The following is an 11,394-nucleotide window of genomic DNA, read 5'->3' as shown; positions in this document are numbered from 1 at the left end:
TTTCGAGCACTTGCTCGAGTGCACCGTTTGGAACGCAAAATATATCCAGTCGTTCAAAATACAAACGTGCGATTATCATTTACGGTTATTATCCCTCATACTTGATTCAGTTCCGAACGAAATTTGAATATTTCAATTTTTGTTTCCGTACCCCTTTAAAGAACAGAACTGTGATGATGATTGAATGAATGATGATGATGAAATAATTTTGACTAAAGAGAGTGACCACAAGGGTATATTGAAATAATCACTGACAATGATGAAACCTAGAAATCTATTAGTGCCGTCCCTTTGTTTTTCCATTGAGTGGAAGAAGTTTCTTGGCCTATATTTTTGTTAGAGACAGCTGTGATGCGTACGTCTGTTTTTTTTTAAATCTTGATGTTGTGCATATTTTTTATTTCCTAGGTTGAAAGCTCAAGGCATTCCCTGTTGTTTGTTCAATCACATTTACTCAAATGTTAGTAGGTTGCTTTTTTATGTTTACTGTCCTTGGGTATGTCAGGGTTTGTGAACAGTAAAACGCTGTAAGGCCCAGAAAGGAATTCCCTTTGTAAAGTGGTGGCAAGCAGAAGAGAAATTGTGAAGACTGATTTCATGTCTTCTCGTGCGTTTTCTTTTTGGGGTCGCCTATTCATTTTTGCCCATTAATACTCAGCTGTGTTTGATACTTCTCTGCGTTTTGTCATCCTTCAAAGAACCCGTCTTTAATAAATTATGTGTTTAGCCTGTTTAGCTAGCTTGCACCCTTCTTATTGTTTTTGTCCATTAATAAATGACTGTAGGATTCAACTGCAAGCACCGTGTTAATGCATACTGATAAATAGCAGCATACGTTTATTGACTAGTGCTGATGATTGGACTAGTTAGTAGCCAACTATTGAAAAGAAATCATGAAGAATATGGGAACAGAGGATATGAACACAACACTGAGCTGTGTTGATCTCCTCCTTCTTGTCCGTGCCATTCACATTCCATGTTTTTAATAACACATTTATTAATAATTTTCTGCTTGTTATCATCTGTATAGGTGTTCACTGGAATGACCCATCTGCTATTGCATTCACTTAAGGGCAGCTCCACATTCCTCATAGTGCCATCGTTCAGGAAGTGCAAGGCGGGTGTCACTCTCACTCTTGTGGTTCAGTTCGCCAGGTTCCCATAGGTTTCAAGCTGATAGCCAAACTTAGTCAGGCCTTCCAGCCCTGCAGGAAATGTCAATTCCAGTCTCTTAAACGTAGACACCCACATTTTGCGTGTACGCGAAAGAAGCTCCAACAGAGAGGAAACAAAATGATTCGCCTTTTTTTAATGCATCCTTTTCTTTTGCTGAGAACATACATAAACGTTACACGCTATTGTACATTCAGTGGTGCGGCTTAATTTAGGAAGAGCACATTTTTTCATATAACTTTTATCTAAAGAAAAAAACTCAATATAATGGGTCGGGCATAAATGGTTGCTATGAACTGCCCTATACATTTACACAGTACCTGATATCACCAAAAGAGTAGAGTAGCGTAGGGCTGCACTGCACCAATTACGACTTTGTAACCAATTAATAGTTGGCATTTATTTGTTTATTACTATTGGCTATTATTCTTTGGCAGAAAGAATAACCGGGCGAGTTGGTACGGTGGTAGTCTTTGAACTCCGTCAAATATTCAGGTTTGACATTAGTTAATTTTTTCCGCCTTTTTTCATGTTTTTGCTTTTTCTAGCTGCTCTGATTTTTGTAAGGTCTTTCGCCACTACTAAAAACGTGACATCTAAACTCCTTTTATTTTTTGCATCACACAATCGTAAACTTAAAAAGTGTGCCGGTTCGGTAAACGCGAAGAGACCTAATTTCCGAGGGTGAAACCTTTAAAAACAACGGACATGTAAAAGAAACAAACAACACAGGGCGTTGTTTGTCCTTTGTTTTTAGCGCTTTTACCCTCGGAAATATGACGAAGAGACCGCGCGTCTCTACGCACAGGCATTAGCATATGCAAAAAATCATGCTGCATGCTCGCTCTTCTAACGTTTTTCTCGCTCCCGCTTTATGAAACAAATCGGTGGCGAGCGGCTGTTAGGACAAGACGTCAGAACTAGCATGACCTGTGATTAACACTTTGGGACGGCGACAGAATGCTTGAACTGCTGTCAGACGGCACTTGAACGCTCCGCACAAGTGTCGTCGGACGAGCGCCGCACGACGGCGCCCAGAACATGCCCACGGTTCCGCCGCGCGGGAATCTTTCTCACACTGCGGTGCGAGCCACAGATTTTGAAGAAGATATGCTCTTTTCAAATAACGTATTAACACAGGGCAGAAGCATAGTTAGAATCAAGCATAGCTTAGCAAGCGCACGGTACACGACAAAGTTTGAAACAGCAGCCCACTTTGCAGAAACAAAAGAAAGTTGCTAACCGGCGTTTGCACGAGTCGTGCATGGGCGGTTCTGAACTTACGAGCGTTGGCAAGAGGCAGCGTCTCTCAGCTCTCAGTCACCGATTGTTATTCTTGAACACGGTATTTGTAAGGAAGATATTTAAAATATCCACTAAAGCGGCTAAAACGTTAGAAAAAGGAAATTTCCGAAGCCTCTGAAACTTCGACAATCATTCAACTAGAGTGCCTAGAATATACTGGCTAGTGTGACGAGCGCCAGCGCTCCCCTAAGGGAGAGGGTGGCAACTCTTGTTATGAATGCCCACCGAAGGCAGCAGAGGGCGCTGGCTGTCGGGTAGGTGCTGCCGCAGCAGACAACGCGGCTTTCTAGCTTTGGAAGTGTACAAGCGGTTGCTCTTCTGCGTATATGTGATTGTTCTTCTGGTGCGCGCCCTTTTTTGTTCACCGAGCTACAGCGGCTGTTCTTGATGCCACTTCTGCAGGCATTGTCACCATAAAATGTCCAAGCCCAAGAGGCAGTGCAAAGAGAGAACATGTTTTGTCCCGCTGTGCACGAGTGGCTACCGTTCGAACAAGCAGCAAGTGTCTCTGTTCACGGCACCTGCCGACGCTACGCGGCTGGCGGAGTGGGAGAGGGCGATAAAAAGAGAAGACAGGAGGTTGACATTAGCATCTGTCGTGTGTGAAAAACATTTCGAGGAGAGGTGCATTGAGCGCGCGTTCAAGGTGACGGTAAACGGCGTGGTGAATGAGGTCGCTCGAGACAAACCACGTCTAAAGCCTGATGCTGTGCCAACATTGTTTGAGCAATATCCGAAGCATCTAGTGCCCAAGAAAGCACCAAAGAGAAAGGTGAGGAACCTTTGCTTACAGGAGCCGCCTCCACAAAGACGCAGAGAAAAATCCCATCCGCTGGACGGCGGTGTGATCGGCAACATTGCAACGGATGAAATTGAAAGTTCCGTTTGTTCTGACGATTCGGCCGCGTGTGCCAAACGCACCGAAAGGTTGGATTCGCAGGGAGAGCCGGCATCACAGTCTCAAAGCGACAACCAGCCTGTACTACAGTCATCAACCGAGAGTGGCCACCCATTTAGTGGTATCTCGATTCCTGCAACATGGATGGAAGTTCCAAGTGTATCTAATGACTGTTTGTCCTACGCATCCTGCGAAGCCGAGGAAAATAATTTCGAAAACCTCTTCATTGAAAGAATGGTAATTTTTGGCAAGGCCTTGCCTGAGCGGGGGTCCATTTTAGCCACCGTGTATCTAAGAGGAAGGGAGCATAGCAAACAGGTGCTTGCAACCCGAAGTGAGGCAGAATTGTTGGTGAAGAAGATTTCCATGATGATCCTTTGCTGTGGCTGTGGCATGAAGCCAGTGTCAAACAAGTACTCCATGTACAGAAAAATGTTCTTTGCTGCTAGGTGCCTGTTAACAACTGAAACCGAAGGAGGTTCTTGCGCCCAGAAATATCAACGAGTGCTTGCTCAGAACAAGATGGGCAGGTTGAGAAAGCAGAAGGGGTCCACATGTGAGAAAAGAAAACACCACAACACATCCCGCACTCTCACAAGAACAAAAAAGAAATTGGCTCGCGTGCAGGCACAAGTGGCTCAAATGAAAGAGGAAAATAAAACAATAAGCGAAGAGGCTCTAGAAGCGAGGATCCGGGCACTCCCTCAGAAACAGAAGCTTGCTGTCAAGAACTGCTTCACTGCTGCTCACCGGAAGTCGCTCAGAGGAATGACTTACGATGACGAATGGATTGTTGAGTGCATAATGATGCGGATGCGAAGTCCGAAACTTTATGAGCACTTACGTAAAGAAAAAGTCATGATCCTCCCAGGCCGAACCTGCCTTAAGAAATATCTGCGGCGCTTTGAAGGCGGTTTTGGTTTAAACCCAAAGGTGTATGCTGCTCTGGCTGAAAAAACGAAGGACATGGATGACTTCAGCTGCCATGGTGGTCTCGTAATCGACGAGTTGAAGTTATCAGAGCACCTTGATGTGAAATCTAATGGTGAGTTTCACTGTTGAGTCCAGAACCCTACTGAAATAATAGCGTATTGTTGCATTAGTCACATTGGTTTAATTTGAGGATGTCCAGTTCTAAAAGCTCATGAGTATGCTTGGTCTAAGCTGTGCATTCCGTTTTCTGAAGGCCAGCTCGCCTTGGCCTCAATTGATGCCTAGGCAAAAATTCACAAATGAAGATGTGTAAGAAAAAGTTAGGGACTAAATATATTGTATTCTTTATTTTATTTTTGCAATTCAGGTGGCATTGAGGGCTTCGTTGATCTTGGCGAGCAATCACCAAGTGACCAGAAAGGCATTCTGGCAGACCACGACATGGTTGTTCTTTTCCAGCCATTCACCGGTAAGCCGCATCAAATCTACGTTCCTTAGGGCTACGATTTAGGGACTGTTGCCAACACTACATCCATGTTATTTCTGATTGTGCCTGTTTTAGGGAACTGGACACAGATACTTGGTGTTTTTGCTGCGAGAGGCAATGTGAAGGCACCAACTCTTGCTAAGATCATCATAGAAACCACCATCCTTGCAGAACAAGCTGGCTTGGTTGTTAACACCGTAACATGTGATGGTGCCAGCTGGAATAGAAGCATGTGGCGACACTTTGGTGTACAAGGTAAGGGGGACATGCAAACTTGCAGGGTGTAAAGGGAAGACGCGGGTTCCAAAATCGAAAAAAACCTGAAAAAAATATTGATTTTCTGGAACTGTTTTTTCTACTCTATATGGTGCAATATATCACCCAGTAAAGTTCCTCTGCATTGCTGGGTTGAGTAATGCCATGTTAGCGATAAAGTAGTAAATGAGCCATTAAAACGTGATGAAAAGGCGCAGCTTTGGAGAATTTTAAATCGCGAATGGCATGGCGGATTTTCGCCTTCTTGGGCACGTTCGAAAGGACGCCTTTTACACTGCGCGGCGAAACATTAAAAATGTTGTAACTTGCAAACTGGCGGTCGGATATGCCCCAAACTTTGCACCGCCTAATCTAGTAACGAAGTAGAAAACTGGTGCAAATTTCAACAACCTATTTCTAGCATTTCAAGAGTTTAAAACCCATGTCCTCCGTCAAATTGTTATCACTTCTTTTGTTTTAGTCTCTGCAGATGACCGCATCAAAAACAGCACACGGCATCCTGTGGACCCAACGAGGCAGCTCTTCTTCATTTCAGATTTTCCTCATTTAATTAAGAATGTTCGGAATGGATTTGTCGCAAAGGGCTATTTGACACCATCTGGTCATATCCACAGTGGCGTAGTACAGGCAGCCTGGGACGTGGACCATGACAATGTAACATTGAAGGCCATGCCTAGCATTACGCTTGCACATATCAAGCCTAACTGCTTTGAAAAGATGAAAAGTAAATCTCGCTTTCCAGCTTTTCGGGGATGAAGTTATTAAGGGGCTCTTTGAACACAGGAAACACATTTTATCACGATACAGAACAATGGAGCCAACAGAGGATTTTATTCGGCAGATGAACAAACTCATTCGTATTATGACAGCAAGGATGAGCGCCAGAGCATTGAAGCCTGGCAGTCCAAACGCAACGTTTTTACAGAAATTTTTAGTATATCTGAATGAGTGCGAGGCCCACGCGAAGCCAGCTGGAGGAGGTTTTTTGACAGGAAGTACAGCTTCTGGGCTCAGGATCACAATTAAAAGCACGCTTGACCTGCTATCTTACCTGAACTCTGTTGCAGGATTTACATACCTTTTAACTGATCGTTTGAGCCAGGACAAACTAGAAAATCTCTTTGGGATAATCAGGCAATCCGCAGGCTGTAACGACCACCCAACCGTGTCACAGTTCTTAGTAACTGTCAACGTCTTGTCCTTTTACAACCTTGCGAGGTCACCAAAGGGAGGCAATTGCCCTCCTGCAGCCGTTAAATCGCTCTTGAGTACTGCAGATGTGCCCACTGTCACAGCGAAGTGTCAGTCGGACCAACTGGACCATTTTCTGGACAATGGAAACATTGATGAAGCAGAAGACGTTCTTCAGTCCATTCACCCAGAAAATGACCATGAAGGGTATTCTAACAAAAAAGGCAACGCGGCTTTGGTGTACTACGTTGCTGGCTATGTGTCTAGAAAAACGGTAGCTAAGAATGTATGCACGAGTTGCGCAGCCGAGTTGTGCGTGTCTCAAAAAGAAGCGATGAATGATGTTAACTCTTATTTCACGGCTCATTTTGATCACGGTGGGCTTATTTATCCCACTGATAACCTGGCAAAGACAGTAGCAGCCATGGAGGATGCATTCACTAGCTTCTTCAGCAAGAACAGTGTGCATGAAAAGAGCATGCAAGACTTTGCACGGAGCCTGCAGTCCTCGAAATTGCCTCAGATAGGGTGCCCCGAGCATGGAAAGAAAACCTTGGCAACTGTAGTGAAGTTCTATATTCTTTTAAGGTTTAGATTTTTCTTAAAAGGTTTGAACAGAGACCGCGAAGGCCAAAGGCAGCGACTGAAATATCTTAAGTTGCGCCACTGCCAATAGCTTTTCCTTGCTCAAATTGATGTTAGAAATTTTGAATGCAGGCTTTCATAATTTGTATTTTGTTCCTATTTTGTTGATTCCAATAAATGTCTTACATGCCTAATAAAGTAAAACGTGAAACTATTTCGAGTCCCGTTATTTTTCTCTTCGCGATTATTATTTAATGTTCTACCACAGAAAACTGGAATGGACAGGCTAACAACTGCCACCGGCATCGGCACATCACCAGCCAGTTCCAAAAGAAAAGAAAAAAGCACGAAAGAAAAAAAAAAACCAAGCGCAACCTGATGCCACAACACCGCTCAAGTACCTGCAGTAAATGCAAAAACAAAAATACCCGGATAACGCTACCAGCTCAGCGGTGCCGGCAAGAACTGCTAACTACGCCTGAGAAAAACATTCCTCGCAACATGACACTAACACTTAAAAATACGGCCCAGCGACGCCTTGCTCACGACGCGCGATAGGAAACCTGACAAGCGAGCGGACCGGCAGCACCCACCCTTACAGCAGCGCCCCTGCGCGGCCGCCGATGACATTCATAGCTCTCCGTGCCACCCCAGCGGGAGCGCTCGGAACACTAGCCAGTATATTTCTAGGCACTGTAATTCAACCGAGCCCAACGGAAGCTGATTGCGATAGCGATGGTCTTGCGCAGTCTTCAAGAGTCTCTTTTCCTTTTTTTTATTGTTATTTTTTTAGAACGATACTAACCAAAATATTATATTAGTAACAATAAGAATGTCCCTAAAATAATAATGTAAAATATTACAAAAAGTGAGTAAATCTTAGGTTTTATTTAAACTTCAGGTTGTTTCTTTTTTGTGTAAACCGAAACCGAAACTAACTTAAGCAACGTTTCCTCCATCGTAATTGTTTGCGTGTGTTGGTGCGCGCGCGTGTGGATACGTCCCCGTGCATGCGCGCGTGCGTTTCTGGTTGTGCGTGCGTGTGCGTCTGCGCGCGGGCGTGGGATTGCGCGTGTGCATGCGTGTGTACATGCGTGCGCGCGTGTACGTGTGCGACTGCGAGCGCGCAAGCGTCTGTTTGTGCGTTCTATTGCACTGCGCCCGCAAGAAGAACAATTGGATGTCCTTGGACACTGTTAAAACACTAACTTATTGAAAATTATTATTATTGTTGTTGTTTTTATTGAAACATAGCCCTGAGACTTTAGACACAGGGCCCTAAACTTTTCTATAGCTGGCTGTAGCTGTATCAATAAATTTTTAAGGCCGACCATGCAAAGCTACAGGGGGTGATAGCCTCCCATTAAATTTCCCATACACGACCATAGGCCATTTTTTTATGGGATGTCTCGGAGTGGTTTATTATGGGATTTGCCTCTTTATGTGTGTGAGTTTTTGTGCATGTCACCATATTCTCAAATGAATATTTTACTCAGGTTGACATGGTCATGCGACAGGTTCCAGCAGCATGTCATGAATATTTGTTAAACATTTTCACAATATTTTGATTTCATGTTGCCAGATATAAACTCGAGACTAACTGATTTTTTTACTGTACACTTCCATCAATACATATTTATAAAAAATGCTAGAATAGAGCATTTCACCCTACTTTCCGATTTCTGAACATGGAGTGATTTGTAAGAAAATTAAATATGAACTCATATATAAAATTTTGTTTGCAAACATAAAAATTGTATGCAAAAGAGGCACTTTATTATCAGCTATTTGCATGAATTACAACTGATAATATAAGAAACTAGACTACTAACAACTGTTGCTTTTCAAGCAGAAATCTTACCTGTACATTATGTACAGAGCCATATATAAGCTTTTCAAAACCATTTCACATTATTTATTTAGCACCTTCCTCTACACCCTTCTCACATTCTTCACTAAATGTAGGGTGTAACACGAAACAGCAAATTTTTGGTAAAATATGACGTTGTATTCCTAGTTTTAGGGTGTTAAAAGGGTGTAGCCGAGGGTGTAAGTTGCTACAACACCCATTTTACACCCTTAAAGGTGTAAAACTTTTACTGTGTAGTACGGCCGAGCATCACTGGTGTCAATCACCACGATAGCGTCAATAGCGTCACGGCGTTGCCCACCACCCGCCAACAACCACGTTGTTAACAACAAAACCAGCGTCCTGCACATCTAGGTCGAGATGTTCATTTTCTCTTTCTTTTGCGTGTGGTTCGATTTTGAACGTTTCCGTTGCGGTTTTAACCGAAGCTGTTAGCTTTCCTTCGCTCAGGAAATAAGTATCCTAGCACCTAATTAAAACAATACTGAGACTAGCCTAAGTTTAATCAATATATGAGAGACGTCTTGTTTAGGCTCTTCCAAAACACAAAGCCTGAAATATCCAATCTTATCCGATTCAAGCACAAGCTGATCGGGGTGCATGGCTAGCGTGGCGGTTTACTAAGCTGAGTGCATTGATACATGTATAGGTTTTTAAGGTAGAGAAGGCGGCTTATGGTCGGTATACAGGTACACTGGCTGGGTAACGGAGGGTGCGTCTTCCAGGAAAGGGGAGCATGTGCGCCCGATGCACCCGACTACAATTTTTTTTTCTTCGAGTGCAGTTGGGAAGTATATATGTGGAGCGCTAACCGAAAAATCGCGGATGTGGTATTCGCGCTAAGAGTGCCGCGCAGCGACAGAGCGGTATTGTTAGCGCGAAGATGACGTCGGCGCTGCTTTCGTATTTTATTTTCATAGAGCAACGACGGGCACAATATTTTCCCACTTGTAGTAATGTTCCAAATGAACATATCGCACGACAGTGCTAGTTCTAACGAAACTAGCACTGCCGTCAGTCTAACGAAAAAAAAACTGAATAAAACGGTGATCGTTTGCTTGCGCTAACAGTGTTCGCGCGATGCACGCACTAATATCCTGCCAACCACTCGCTCATGATGCTTCTCTCGCTGCCTGTCGTTATGCCAAAGTTTCGTCAACGCGATGAAAGTTTAGATTATGGGTGTCCCTGAGGCGAACCTGAAAATCAGCACTTTTGGCCGAACACTTGTCGACCATGATTATGTCCACGGCGGCCAAGCTGAGAATCAGCACTTCTGGCCAAACACTCGCCGGCCGTGTTTATGTTTCCGGCGGTCAAGCTGAAAATCAGCACTGCTGGCCAAACACTTGCCGGCCGTGTTTATGTCTCCGGCGGCCAAGCTGAAAATCTGCACTGCTGGCCAAACACTTGCCGGCCGTGTTTATGTCTCCGGCGGCCAAGCTGAAAATCAGCACTTGTGGCCAAACACTTGCCGGGCGTGTTTATGTCTCCGGCGGCCAAGCTGAAAATAAGCACTTCTGGCCAAACACTTGCCGGCCGTGTTTATGTCTCCGGCGGCCAAGCTGAAAATCAGCACTTGTGGCCAAACACTTGCCGGGCGTGTTTATGTCTCCGGCGGTCAAGCTGAAAATAAGCACTTCTGGCCAAACACTTGCCGGGCGTGTTTATGTCTCCGGCGGCCAAGCTGAAAATAAGCACTTCTGGCCAAACACTTGCCGGCCGTGTTTATGTTTCCAGCGGTCAAGCTGAAAATCAGCACTGCTGGCCAAACACTTGCCGGCCGTGTTTATGTCTCCGGCGGCCAAGCTGAAAATCAGCACTGCTGGCCAAACACTCGCCGGCTGTGTTTATGTCTCCGGCGGCCAAGCTGAAAATCAGCACTTGTGGCCAAACACTTGCCGGGCGTGTGTATGTCTCCGGCGGCCAAGCTGAAAATCAGCACTTGTGGCCAAACACTTGCCGGGCGTGTTTATGTCTCCGGCGGCCAAGCTGAAAATCAGCACTTGTGGCCAAACACTTGCCGGGCGTGTTTATGTCTCCGGCGGCCAAGCTGAAAATCAGCACTTGTGGCCAAACACTTGCCGGGCGTGTTTATGTCTCCGGCGGCCAAGCGGAAAATCAGCACTTGTGGTCAAACACTTGCCGGGCGTGTTTATGTCTCCGGCGGCCAAGCTGAAAATCAGCACTTGTGGCCAAACACTTGCCGGGCGTGTTTATGTCTCCGGCGGCCAAGCTGAAAATCAGCACTTGTGGCCAAACACTTGCCCGGCGTGTTTATGTCTCCGGCGGCCAAGTTGAAAATCAGCACTTGTGGCCAAACACTCGCCGGCCGTGTTTATGTCTCCGGCGGCCAAGCTGAAAATCAGCACTTGTGGCCAAACACTTGCCGGGCGTGTTAATGTCTCCGGCGGCCAAGCTGAAAATCAGCACTTGTGGCCAAACACTTGCCGGGCGTGTTTATGTCTCCGGCGGCCAAGCTGAAAATCAGCACTGCTGGCCAAACACTTGCCGGCCGTGTTTATGTCTCTGGCGGCCAAGCTGAAAATCAGCACTTGTGGCCAAACACTTGCCGGGCGTGTTTATGTCTCCGGCGGTCAAGCTGAAAATAAGCACTTCTGGCCAAACACTTGCCGGCCGTGTTTATGTCCCCGGCGGCCAAGCTGAAAATCAGCA

At 45.2% G+C, this 11,394-nt stretch overlaps 1 pseudogene; it reads left to right on the top strand.

The window, feature by feature from the left end:
- Positions 1 to 3,141: 3,141 nt before the first annotated feature.
- On the top strand, positions 3,142 to 7,047 carry LOC121837582 (annotated as a pseudogene).
- Positions 7,048 to 11,394: the final 4,347 nt, after the last annotated feature.

The sequence above is a fragment of the Ixodes scapularis genome, unplaced genomic scaffold, assembly GCF_016920785.2.
Source record: "Ixodes scapularis isolate PalLabHiFi unplaced genomic scaffold, ASM1692078v2 PGA_scaffold4__175_contigs__length_147842914, whole genome shotgun sequence".
Taxonomy (NCBI): domain Eukaryota; kingdom Metazoa; phylum Arthropoda; class Arachnida; order Ixodida; family Ixodidae; genus Ixodes; species Ixodes scapularis.
The sequence above is the reverse complement of the archived record's forward strand: the minus strand, read 5'-3'. Positions and strand labels throughout refer to the sequence as shown.